The 10963-nt window shown below is 47.4% G+C and overlaps 1 pseudogene; it reads right to left on the reverse strand.

Annotated features, from left to right (window-relative positions):
* Positions 1-10572: 10572 nt before the first annotated feature.
* On the reverse strand, positions 10573-10963 carry LOC118531187 (thioredoxin pseudogene; annotated as a pseudogene).

Here is a 10963-nt window from a genome sequence, read left to right on the forward strand (position 1 = left end):
CCTGCACCGGCGCGTCTGGCCTCCTGCCCGGCTGTGTAGCCCTGACTTTGTGTAGGACACTGAGCTCCTTGCAGGCAGGCCTCCCGCGGTCATGTCAGCTGCCGTCGTGAACCACTGGCCGGGTGCTGTGGGCAGGTGATGTGGGACCACCCTGTTGAGGTGAGAACACAGCCCTAGAGACGGAGCGAGGCAGAGCCCTCCTGGAAAGGCCACGCCTGCTCCCTGGTCAAGGGCACCAGCTTGCCATGTCCCTGACTTTGGGAGGCTGTGACTCATGGCCGGGATTCTGAAGGGTCAGCCCAGAGGTAGAGTGTAACTTTGTCTTGTCTTAATTAAGTGACTTGTGGCCAGGCCAGAACCAGAGCCTTCCCAGGGCCCTTTCCCCTCCCAGCGCTGGGGCACTTCTCTCCCTCAGCTCAGACTCCCTCTCCAGAGTTGACTAGTTTCTTTTTCTCTGGCCAGTCTCACTGCGTCGTCTTCCACCTGAAACCTGAACTTGGTGAGCCACCTGCAAGGCGGGGTGGGGGGGCGGGGTGGGGTGAGATTATTGTGTTAACCAGGCCTGCCGAGACTCACCATGCTGACCCACCTGGAGGCAAATGTTCTCTCCTTTGTTTTGTCTGCCTCTCCTCCCCACCCCCCTTCCTTTTTAACATGTTCTAGTGTTTTTCCCAGGATGATTGCTCAGCGAAATAAACTCCTGAACTCCTGATAAAGTTCAACTTGACAAAACAGAAATCATAGGAGCCTTGTTTGCTCAACCAAAAATATGCTTCAGCTCACACCCTTTGGCTCCCTCCTTTGATGTCTTCCCTGTGTGTCTACATCTCTGTCCTGGATGAAGTTCCTTCCAGACTTGTCTCCCTGGATCCACGGCCTCCAACCCCTCCCCCCCAATTATGTTTCTCAGTCATTCTCTCACTCTCTGTGTCTCTCTTGGCTTCTCTGTTGCTTTCAGTTTCCTGTCCATCTGTGGAGCTGACTTCCGCTCATGCCCATTAATGGAGGAGTGGTCATGCCAATAGCTGGAAATGTAGGCTTTGTGGGTATTCCTGTGAGCATCATGGGTGTGCTGGGCCCTGGGCAGCAGTGACTCAAGCTTGAGCCTTTCCCTCTAGGCAAAGAAATGAGCCAGTGTGCCAGGATGGCCAACACAGTTAGGAATTAGGGGAGGTGCATTTTGATGAGGAGGCGGCGTCAGGGAGGCTTCTAGGCGGAGGGAGCCCAGGCATGGGGCTAAGAAGCTCGTTTTTCCTTGTTGATGCTAAGGAGAAGGCTGGAGGTTTCTGAGCCAGGACTCTGCTGGCCTGGGGATAGTACTTCCAGGGAATGGCGTGGATTGGAAAAAGCCAGACTAGAGATGGGGGCAAAGCAACTAGGGAACCGGGGCAATAGGCCAAGCAGGAGGTCAGGAGTTGGCAAAAGGCCGAGTGCTCCCAGACAATCAGTACCGCAGCCTGGTGGGTGGAGTCAGGTGGGCTGCGAGAGGCAGGTAGAGAAACTCAGGTCCAGGTCTTAGCCCAGACTAAGCCAACAGGGGTCATGGAGGTCCACAGTCAAGACAAGGAGGGATTGCAGACCTTAAAGGCCAAGTCTAATCATCCCCCTTCTCTGGGTGGGGAATGCTTTATTTCCCTCCAGAGGCTCCTAATATTAGGACACCTTGCTGTTCGCCGGTTGCATTCCCCTTTCCTGCCAGTAGGGGTCACCCCTGCCCACTCAGTCCCAGGGGCAGCCAGGTGATGCAAGCTTGTACCATCAGCGGGGTCCCTCCCCTGGCCGCGGCTGGTTCAGGGATGATCACATGAGCCAACGTGGCCCAGTGAGAGGCAGCCCTGGGATTTCTGTGGGAACTGCTGGGAAAGAGGCCTACTAAAGTATTCACTAGGGAATTCCCTAGAGGGCCGCCTTTGCAGCAATGTTGGGAGAGTCCTGCTTGAGAATGAAGTGAACACAAGAACGAGTTGAAAGACGGCGAGTTTGAGCTTCCTGAGAGCTGCATTTGAACACTGGGCCCCAGCCGGCCCTGAAGCCAGCCCTCCTCCTGAACTTCTCAATCCTATGAGTCAATAAATGCCCTCGATGATTTAGGTCTGTTTTCCCTGGGTCTTTTCTTTTCTTTTTTTTTAAGATTTTTTATTTATTTATTTGAGAGAGAGCAAGCACATGAGAGGGGGGAGGGTCAGAGGGAGAAGCAGACTCCCTGCCGAGCAGGGAGCCCGATGCGGGACTCGATCCAGGGACTCCAGGATCATGACCTGAGCCGAAGGCAGTTGCTTAACCAACTGAGCCACCCAGGCGCCCTTCCCTGGGTCTTTTCCCACTTGAGCCCCCAGTCGTCTGTCCCAGGGCTTGGAGTGTCTCCTGGATGAATCCAGAAGGAGGGATGGTTGCCCATATGGTAGCTCTGACTCCTGACTGGGAGTCATTCTCTTGGAGAGAGTATCTCTCTCTCCCTTCCCAACTTCCTCTTTTAATGCTCCCATGTGACAAGGCCTTAGATGACTCAGAGTTGAGAAAAGGGATATAAACAAGATAACATGGACCCATTTTGGACTTCTGAAACAGCTGCTTCTATCATCCTCAGAGCTCCAGCACTTCAGAGCTGTGTCACCTCAGGTAAGAGTCTTAACCTCTCCGGGCCCGTTTCCTCATCTATAACATGGGAAAAATAATAGTGCCTACTTGGGTTGTTGCAAGGATTAAATGAATTAATACACTTGAAGTGCTTGGGACAGGTCCTGGCATGTAGTAAATCTCAATAACTGTTGCCTGCTACTATTATTACTATTATAGTTACTATCTTCAATCACGTCTAGACTCCAGAAGTCCCACTCCTAGAGAATGAGGCACAGGGAAAGGCAAGAATTGTCCACCCCCCGGCTGCTTTGGGCTTGCCTTCTGAGTTATATTTGCCTCTCTGAAGACCGGCCTCTACCCCAAATGATTGACCCTGGGCTAATCCACCCAGAGTGGTCGATAGCCTAAATGATGCCTTGTGGGATGAGTAGAAGCCTGCCAGGAAACAGGAAGAAGGGAAGACACTCCTGGCTGAGGAGATTTGAGGACACATCCCTGTTGTACTCACTGGCCGTTCAGTAAAGCAGGCCCAAGTGGGGAGCTTTGGGGCCCTGGGTTTCAGAGGAACAGCCCAATGGGGACTCAGTTTTCCAGCCTTCCTTCTTCACCACTGTTCTTCCTCCACAGGCTCTTGAGAGAAAAGCCTCTGGGGTGCAAGGACCAAGATGTGGTGCCAGGCTTGTGGGTCCTGACTCCCTCCAGGATACCCCTGGGACCCTGGTGTCCATGTATGCACTGGGTGACTTGGGGCCAATGGCTTTCTCTCTTCAGACCTTGGCAGAAATAACAATTTGCTTTGCACCAAAGAATCTCAAGAGACTCGTAATTCCTACTCTTTTCTCCCTCACGGCTCCCTCGGTTATGAGCTCATTTGACCTCTGTACCCCCTGGGATGGTAGTTTAGAGCAGAGACCAGCCTCCCCATTATACAGATAGGAAAACCGGGGCCAAGGAAGGGACTGAACAGGGACTCAGTGAAGGAGGCTTTGGGATTCAGCCTTTCACTAGATGAGGGGTCAGCAAATCGAGCCCACTGCCTGTTCTTGTAAACAATGTGTTGTTGGAACACAGCCATGCTTGTTCATTCGCATATCATCCCCAGACGCCTTCACGATACAACAGCAAAGGTGAATCATTGCCACAGAGGCTGTATGGTTTGCAGAGTCAAAAATATTTAATATCTAGCCCTTTACAGAGAAAGTTTGCCAGCCCCTGCAGTGACCACACTTCCCCATGGAAACACTGTGTAGATGAAAGGACAAGAATAATAATTGCCTACTATGTGCCAGGCACCACGCAAGACTTTTCTGAAGTGTTCATCACCACGTAAAGGTGTAGCTCAATGATCTCGCACACGCTGAACATGCCTGCATGGCCCCCCGCTGTCCCTCCCAGTCGCTACTCCCCAAAGGGCAACCGCTCTCCCTACTTCTCTTTGCACAGGTGTGTTTTGCCCGGTTTTGACCTTTCTGTTCATGGAATCACAGGATGTGCTCTTTTGTATCTGGCTTCTTTCACTCAGTGTGATGTTTGTGGGCTTTATCGATATGGTTGCACATCATTGGAGTCCATTCTCCTCGCTAAAGAAGATTCTACAGGGCAGAGACACAACAAGGTACTTACCCATTCTCCTGCTGCTGGCCATTCGGTCTGTTTCCAGTTTCCATGGAGTGTGATGACTCTGCAAGATATTGGACCCCCATTATCTCATCTCAGCCTGGCCTCAACCCTGAGAAGGGGACCCATGTATAGCTCATTTGGAAGATGTGCAGGTTTGGAGACACGGCAGGTGGGGAAAACCTTTGGTAACGGTGTGCTTGTAGGCCTGGCTCTCTGGCTTCCTTGTTAGATTCTGGCTTGAAATCCCACTGTGACTACACACTGCATGATTCCATTTACGTGAACTTTCTAGAAAAAGCAAAACTCTGGTGCCTGAAGGTAAAGCCTGGGTTGTCAGGGTCTGGGAGCAGCAAGGATGGACTGCAGAAGGACAGGAGGTGATGGAAATATTCTAACACTGGATTGTGGGCAGGATCACACAACTGTGTGAATTTCTTTAAAGCTCACGGAGTTGTACGCTTCCAAGTGGGTGAAATTTTATGGGATGTAAGTTATACCTCGATAAAGCTGTCCCCCCAAAATCCCAAATTCACACTCATCTATTTCTTTGTGTGTGCGTGCGCGTGCACAAACACACACACACACACACACACACACACAGCTCCCCCTGCCTCAGTTTCCCTATCTATAAAAGAGAGGTCGCCGCTCCGTAGGTGCATGAGGCCGATTGTGCAAACAGTTGAGGGCCGTTTAGCCTGGACCTCTTCCGGCTTCCCCCACGATTAGACACTCCCCACCAGCGTGGCCTCTCTCTGCAAAGGCCTGGAGGTGGGGGTGGTCTCCCTGGCCAGAGCTGACATCTGAAACGATCAGGATCCTGTTTGGCTTTGCTGCATCCGACCTGTCGCCGGTGGGGGCAGGAGAGCCACGCGCAGCGGATGCACCGGCCCCAAACTGTTTCTCCAAGTAGTCCCCAGAGATGGCCATTGGCTTTCAGTTTCTGCACTTGTTTATTTTCAAAGGGACGTTGCCAGACCACTAAGCCACCCCTGCCCTTTCATGGTTTGTTTTATACAAGAGATTTCAGGAAGCGAGAGAGGAGGTAAAGTACCCCGAAACCAATTCCTCTGCCAGCAAAGAACTGCAACAGGGCCCCCGGCTGTTAGATTTGAGGGGCACGTGGGGCCAGGATGCCCTCTTGCTGACTGCCAGCCCCCCAAGCTCTGGGGATCCTGATAGTGTTGATACTCACTGCAAATATTTAACAGTTGGTGCTGGGACAATTGGACATCCACCTGCAAAAGGAATGAACCTCAGTCCATCCCTGTGCCTTATAGCCAAATTCACTCAAAATGGCTCATAGACCCAAATGTAACTCTAAAAATTCTAGAAGAAAACAGGAGAAAATCTTTGTGACTGGGGTTAGGCAGAGCTTTTTTAAACATGACATCAAAGCGCTAACTATGAACGAAAAAGTTAATAAAATTGGACTCCATCAAAATTCAACACTTCTGCTCTGCTAAAGACACTGTTAGGAGATAAAAAGACAAACCACAGACTGGGAGACAATCTTGGCCAAACACATATCTGATAAAAGACTTGTATCTAGAATATATAAAGAACTCTCAAGAGTGAATAACAAGAAAGCAAACACCCCTGCCAAAAAAAAAAAAAAAGAAAGAAAACCTAGCAAAATATTGGCATAGATATTTCATCAAAGAAAATATATGGGAAGCAAATGAGCACGTGAAAGATGCTGAACATCATTAGTAATTAGGGAAATGCAAGTTCAAAGCACAGTGAGACGCCAGGACACTCCCACTGGAATAGTGGAGAAGATAGACCACGCCAAGCGCCAGGGACGATGCGGCGCAACCAGACCCCTCCCAGCCCTTCGACACTCATCTGCTGCTGGGGGGCTAAAATGGTACAGCCATTTGGAAAACAGTTTGGCAGATTCTTTTTTTTTTTTTTTTTAATTTTTTTATTGTTATGTTAATCCCCATACATTACATCATTAGTTTTAGATATAGTGTTCCATGATTCATTGTTTGTGCATAACACCCAGTGCTCCATGCAGAACGTGCCCTCCTCAATACCCATCACCAGGCTAACCCATCCTCCCAACAGTTTGGCAGATTCTTATAAAGTTAAACATCAATGTACCAAACAACCCAGAAATCCCACTCCTACATATATTTATCTAAGAGAAATTAAAATGTCCAAAAGCCTGTGCATAAATGTTTATAGTGGCCTTATTTATATAATCACCCCAAGCTGGAAACAACTAAAATGACCTTCAATTGCCGAGTGAATGAACAAACTGTGGTACATCATACAACGAAATCCTACTCAGAAATAAACAGGAAAAGGGGCGCCTGAGTGGCTCAGTCGGTTAAGCGGCTGACTTGATTTTGGCTTGGGTCATGATCTCAGGGCCCTGGGATTGAGCCCTGTGTTGGGCTCTGCGCTCAGTGGGGAGTCTGCTTGAGGGTTCTCTCTCTCTCCCTCCCCCTCTGCCCCTCCCTGTGATCGAGCTCTCTCTGTCTCTAAAATAAGTAAATAAATCTTTTAAAAATTTTTTAGTTTATTTGAGAGAGAGAGCGAGTGAGAGAGAGAGAGAGAGAGCACATGTGAAGGGGCAGAGGGAGAGGGAGAAGCAGACTCCCCACCTAGCAGGGAGCCCAACGCACAGCTCGATCCCAGGACCCTGGGATCGTGCCATGACCCCAGCTGAAGGCAGACACTTAACCTACTGAGCCACCAGGTACCCCTAAATAAATCTTTTTTTTTTTTTTAAACAGGGGCGCCTGGGTGGTTCAGTTGGTTAAGCCTTTGCCTTTGGCTGGGGTCGTGATCCCAGAGTCCCAGGATCGAGCCCCGCATCTGACTCCCCACTCAGTGGGGATTCTGCTTCTCCCTCTGACCCTCCCCCCACTTGTGCTCTCTCTCTCTCTCTCACTTTCTCTCTCTCTCAAATAGATATATAAAATCTTTTTTTAAAAAAAGAAAAGAATAAACAGGCATGAACTACAGAGACACTGAAGAATAGGGAAGAATCTCAGATACATTATGCTGAATGAAAGAAGCCAGACTCAAGGCTACGTACTGAAAGATTCCATTTGTATGGAATTCTGGAAAGAGCAAAACAGTAGGGACAAGAAGCGTATCTGTGGTTGCCAGGGGCTGGGGTGGAAGGAAGGGGTATGAGGGAAGCTTCTGTGTGTGTGTGGAGTGGGTACCGGAAATATTCCACATTTTGATTGTGGTTGTGATTACATAACTATATGTTTGTCAAAACCCATGGAACCATACACTAAAGAGAGAGCTTTCCTGTATGTAAATTATACCCAACCAAACCAAACAAATAATAATAAACCAACATGGCACCACATACTAGGTGCCAAGCACCATTTGAAGTACTTCCCACGTATTGACTCTCTCAATCCTCACAACAACCCCAGGAAGTGGGCACTAATTATCCTAAATTGTGAAAGTTTTGTCCCCAGAGCTCTCTCACCTTCTTCAGTTTCCTCCCCACTTTGGACTGACCCCTAGCATGCTTGCAGGCCTCACCTCTCCCGTGGCTGTCTTCTTCTTCCCACAGCCATAGTAGGAAGAGTTCCCACTAACTTGTTCCCCTGAGACGCATTGGCAGGGAATGCAAACTCAAATGCCTCCAGGAGCCAGGCAGGTAATGTAAAGAAGCAAAAGCACACTGGGACAATTGGGAGTGGTGGGGACTGCGGAAATGGGAACATCCATGCTGTGTTTAAAGGGGACAGTTGCTCCCGAGCTCCAGCTGCTACCAGGGGGGAAATGATAAAGGCCCAGTGTTGTCAGACCTTCTGATAGTTCAAGAAAATTCTAGCATTCACTTGTTTATATGAGATGTCATGATTTTTTAAACATCAGCAAATCAGCCAAATTAAGGAAAAAAACTGTTTAGATATGTTTTTATTATTGTATAATAATCGCATGTTCACCCCTTTCTTTTCCACCAAAATCACCCCCAAAGTACAAGAAAACAAGGAGTAGAAGCGGCAAATCCATATTTAGTGAAATAAGAACATCTGCAGCCCCAAACTGCAATATACAAAGTGGAAAGGAGGATGAAGAATGCAAATGAGCCCGGCAAGGTGGAGAAAGATCAGACCCAAGTGCTGGAGAAGGAGAATCTAGTGAGAGGCAAGCCAGTCCTCTCCCGCAATCCCGGAAAATCTCAGGAATTGGATGCCTCAGCTACTGCAGAAAGCAGGAGACTGAAACGGGGCTTGGCTGAAAGTCTGTATATGAAACAGACCTCTAGGTTGCCACCCTCATCCTGCTCAGTCTCAGCTAACTGCCTTCTCTCCCTTCCTCTGGAGACAGGAGGTGTAGCATCTGGAGAAATTACATCAGAGGGGCTCCAGACTCATGGACGGTAGCATGGAAGACTGCAGGGAATGAGCTGCCCGAAGCTGCAGGCAGAGAGTTTGGTGGCAGTGGACAGATGAACAGCAAGACCGCTGGCCCCTTCCCTGGCCTTGCCCCAAAGAGTCTGTAGCCAGGCTTATCCTTTCCCAGAAGGCAACTGGAGCTCATTTGCGCAATCTGAACCACTCAGAGAAAAGACCTCCAGATTCTGACATATAGGAGTCTCTAACCTAAAACTCCCTGGCAACCCACTGACTCACCACTTGATGAGCCAAGTTCCTGCCATGCGCGCTGATCCTAACGGTCATTCTAATGGGCATCCAGACTTTTGAGGAAAGCTTCCCACATGACGAGAGAGTTCAAAACAAACTAATGGGAAAAAAGAAGAAAAAGAAACATAAACAATTCAGGGAGCAAAAGATAATTTCAAATAAACTCAAAGTAGTATTCTTGGAGAGATAAAATGAGATTGCATCTATGAAACAGGAACTGGATGCTCTCTCTATAAAGAAATAACACTCCAAAAATAAGAAAGACCTCTAAAAAAAAGTTTTAATGTGGCATAAGTTAAAATTTTGGTAAAATTCCCCTAAAAGTAGGTCAGGGAGACAAAAATAAAAAAATATAATAAAATTAGAGAATTGATCCAACGGGTCCAATATCTAATAGAAGTTCCAGAAAGAGAGAACAGGAAAAATGAAAGGAGAAAATAATCAATTACATAATATAACAAAATATCCCTCACACGAGGACATGGACCTTCAGGTTAAAAGTGACCACAGAGGGGCACCTGGGGGACTCAATCAGTTGAGCATCCAACTCTCAGTTTCAGCTCAGGTCATGATCTCATAGGTGTGGGATCAAACTCTGAGTCAGGCTTCACACCCAGCACAGAATCTACGTCAGATGCTTTCTTTCCCTCTCCCTCTGCTCCTTCCCTGCTCGCATGCTCTCTCTCTCTCTCTCAAATGAATAAATAAAATCTTAAAAAAATAAAAGAGCCCACAGAGTGCCCAACCTCATTAATTTTAAGGAGACCCACACTAAGACACATAATCATAAAATTCAGAACACTAATGACAGAAGATTCTAAGGCTCCCAGAGAGAAAAACACATCACAGGAAAACAAACAAACAAACAAACAAAAAACCAAACCAGTATAGGATTGGCATTGGAGGGGTGCCTGTGGCTCAGTCAGTTAAGTGTCTGACTCTTGATTTCAGCTCAGGTCATGATCTCAGGGTTGTGAGTTCTAGTCCTTTGTTGAGCTCCGTGCTCAGTGGGGAGTCTGCTTGAGATTTTCTCTCTCCTTCTCCCTCTGCCCCTTCCCCACTCACTCTCTCTTTCTCTCTCTCTCAAATAAATAAATAAATCTTAAACAAACAAACAAACAAACAAGAATGACATTGGGTGTCTCAAAAGCAATATCAGAAGCTACAAGATAGTGGAACAATATCTCTCAAATTCAGAGGGCAAATGATTTTCAGCCTACATTTTTCTACCCAGCCAAACTATCAAACAAACATGCAGGTAAAATAAAATCACTTTTAGATGTGCAAAGCCCCCAAAATTCTGCTTCCCATGACCTTTCTGCAGAGGCTACTGGAAGATGTACTCCTATGAAACAAGAAAGTACACCAGGAAAGACAAAGACAAGGGGTGTGTGTTTCTTTTTTTAAAAGGTAGAATTAATATTTTATTGTCACTTATAATCAGAGGGTAGTTGGGTATATAGTCTTCATGCTTGATCTTTCCTTTTCATAAATAAAACAATTATAAAAATTTTTTAAAAGATTTTATTTATTTATTTGAGGGAGAGAGAGAGCCAGAGAGAGAGCATGAGTGGAGGGGAGGGGCAGAGGGAGAAGCAGACACCGCACTGAGCAGGGAGCTCAATATGGGGCTCGATCCCAGGACCCTGGATCACGACCCAAGCTGAAGGCTGACACTTAACTGACTGAACCACCCAGGCTTCCCCTGCCCCAAAATTATAAGTTTTAAACAGGCAATGGCTGGTTATGCTTCAGCAAATATGATTAGATTAATTCATTCTTCAAGATTTTCTTTGTTAACTCCAGAAAATCCACCCACCTTTTGTCCTTTTTTAAAAAAATTGGAAGGTTGGCATGCATTTGACTTCACACTCTAAAGCAACATCCTGACGTCATTCACATCTGCTTCAAGGAACATCATGTTGGAACACTTTTCAGAGAAGGAATGAAGAAAGGCTTGATCATTTTGCAAGGCCCACAGCATGTGAATGAAAGTCAACTGCTAAAAGTTTATCTCCTGCACTGTTGAAGTCTTCCTGAAAAGCACACTTGCTCTCGATCTGCTTCACCATTTTAGTGGCTGGGGTCTGACAAGCAATTTTAAAAACCAATGAAAGGGGATCCAAAGCACCATA

The sequence above is a fragment of the Halichoerus grypus genome, chromosome 13 (genome assembly GCF_964656455.1).
Source record: "Halichoerus grypus chromosome 13, mHalGry1.hap1.1, whole genome shotgun sequence".
In the NCBI taxonomy this organism is placed as follows: Eukaryota; Metazoa; Chordata; class Mammalia; order Carnivora; family Phocidae; genus Halichoerus; species Halichoerus grypus.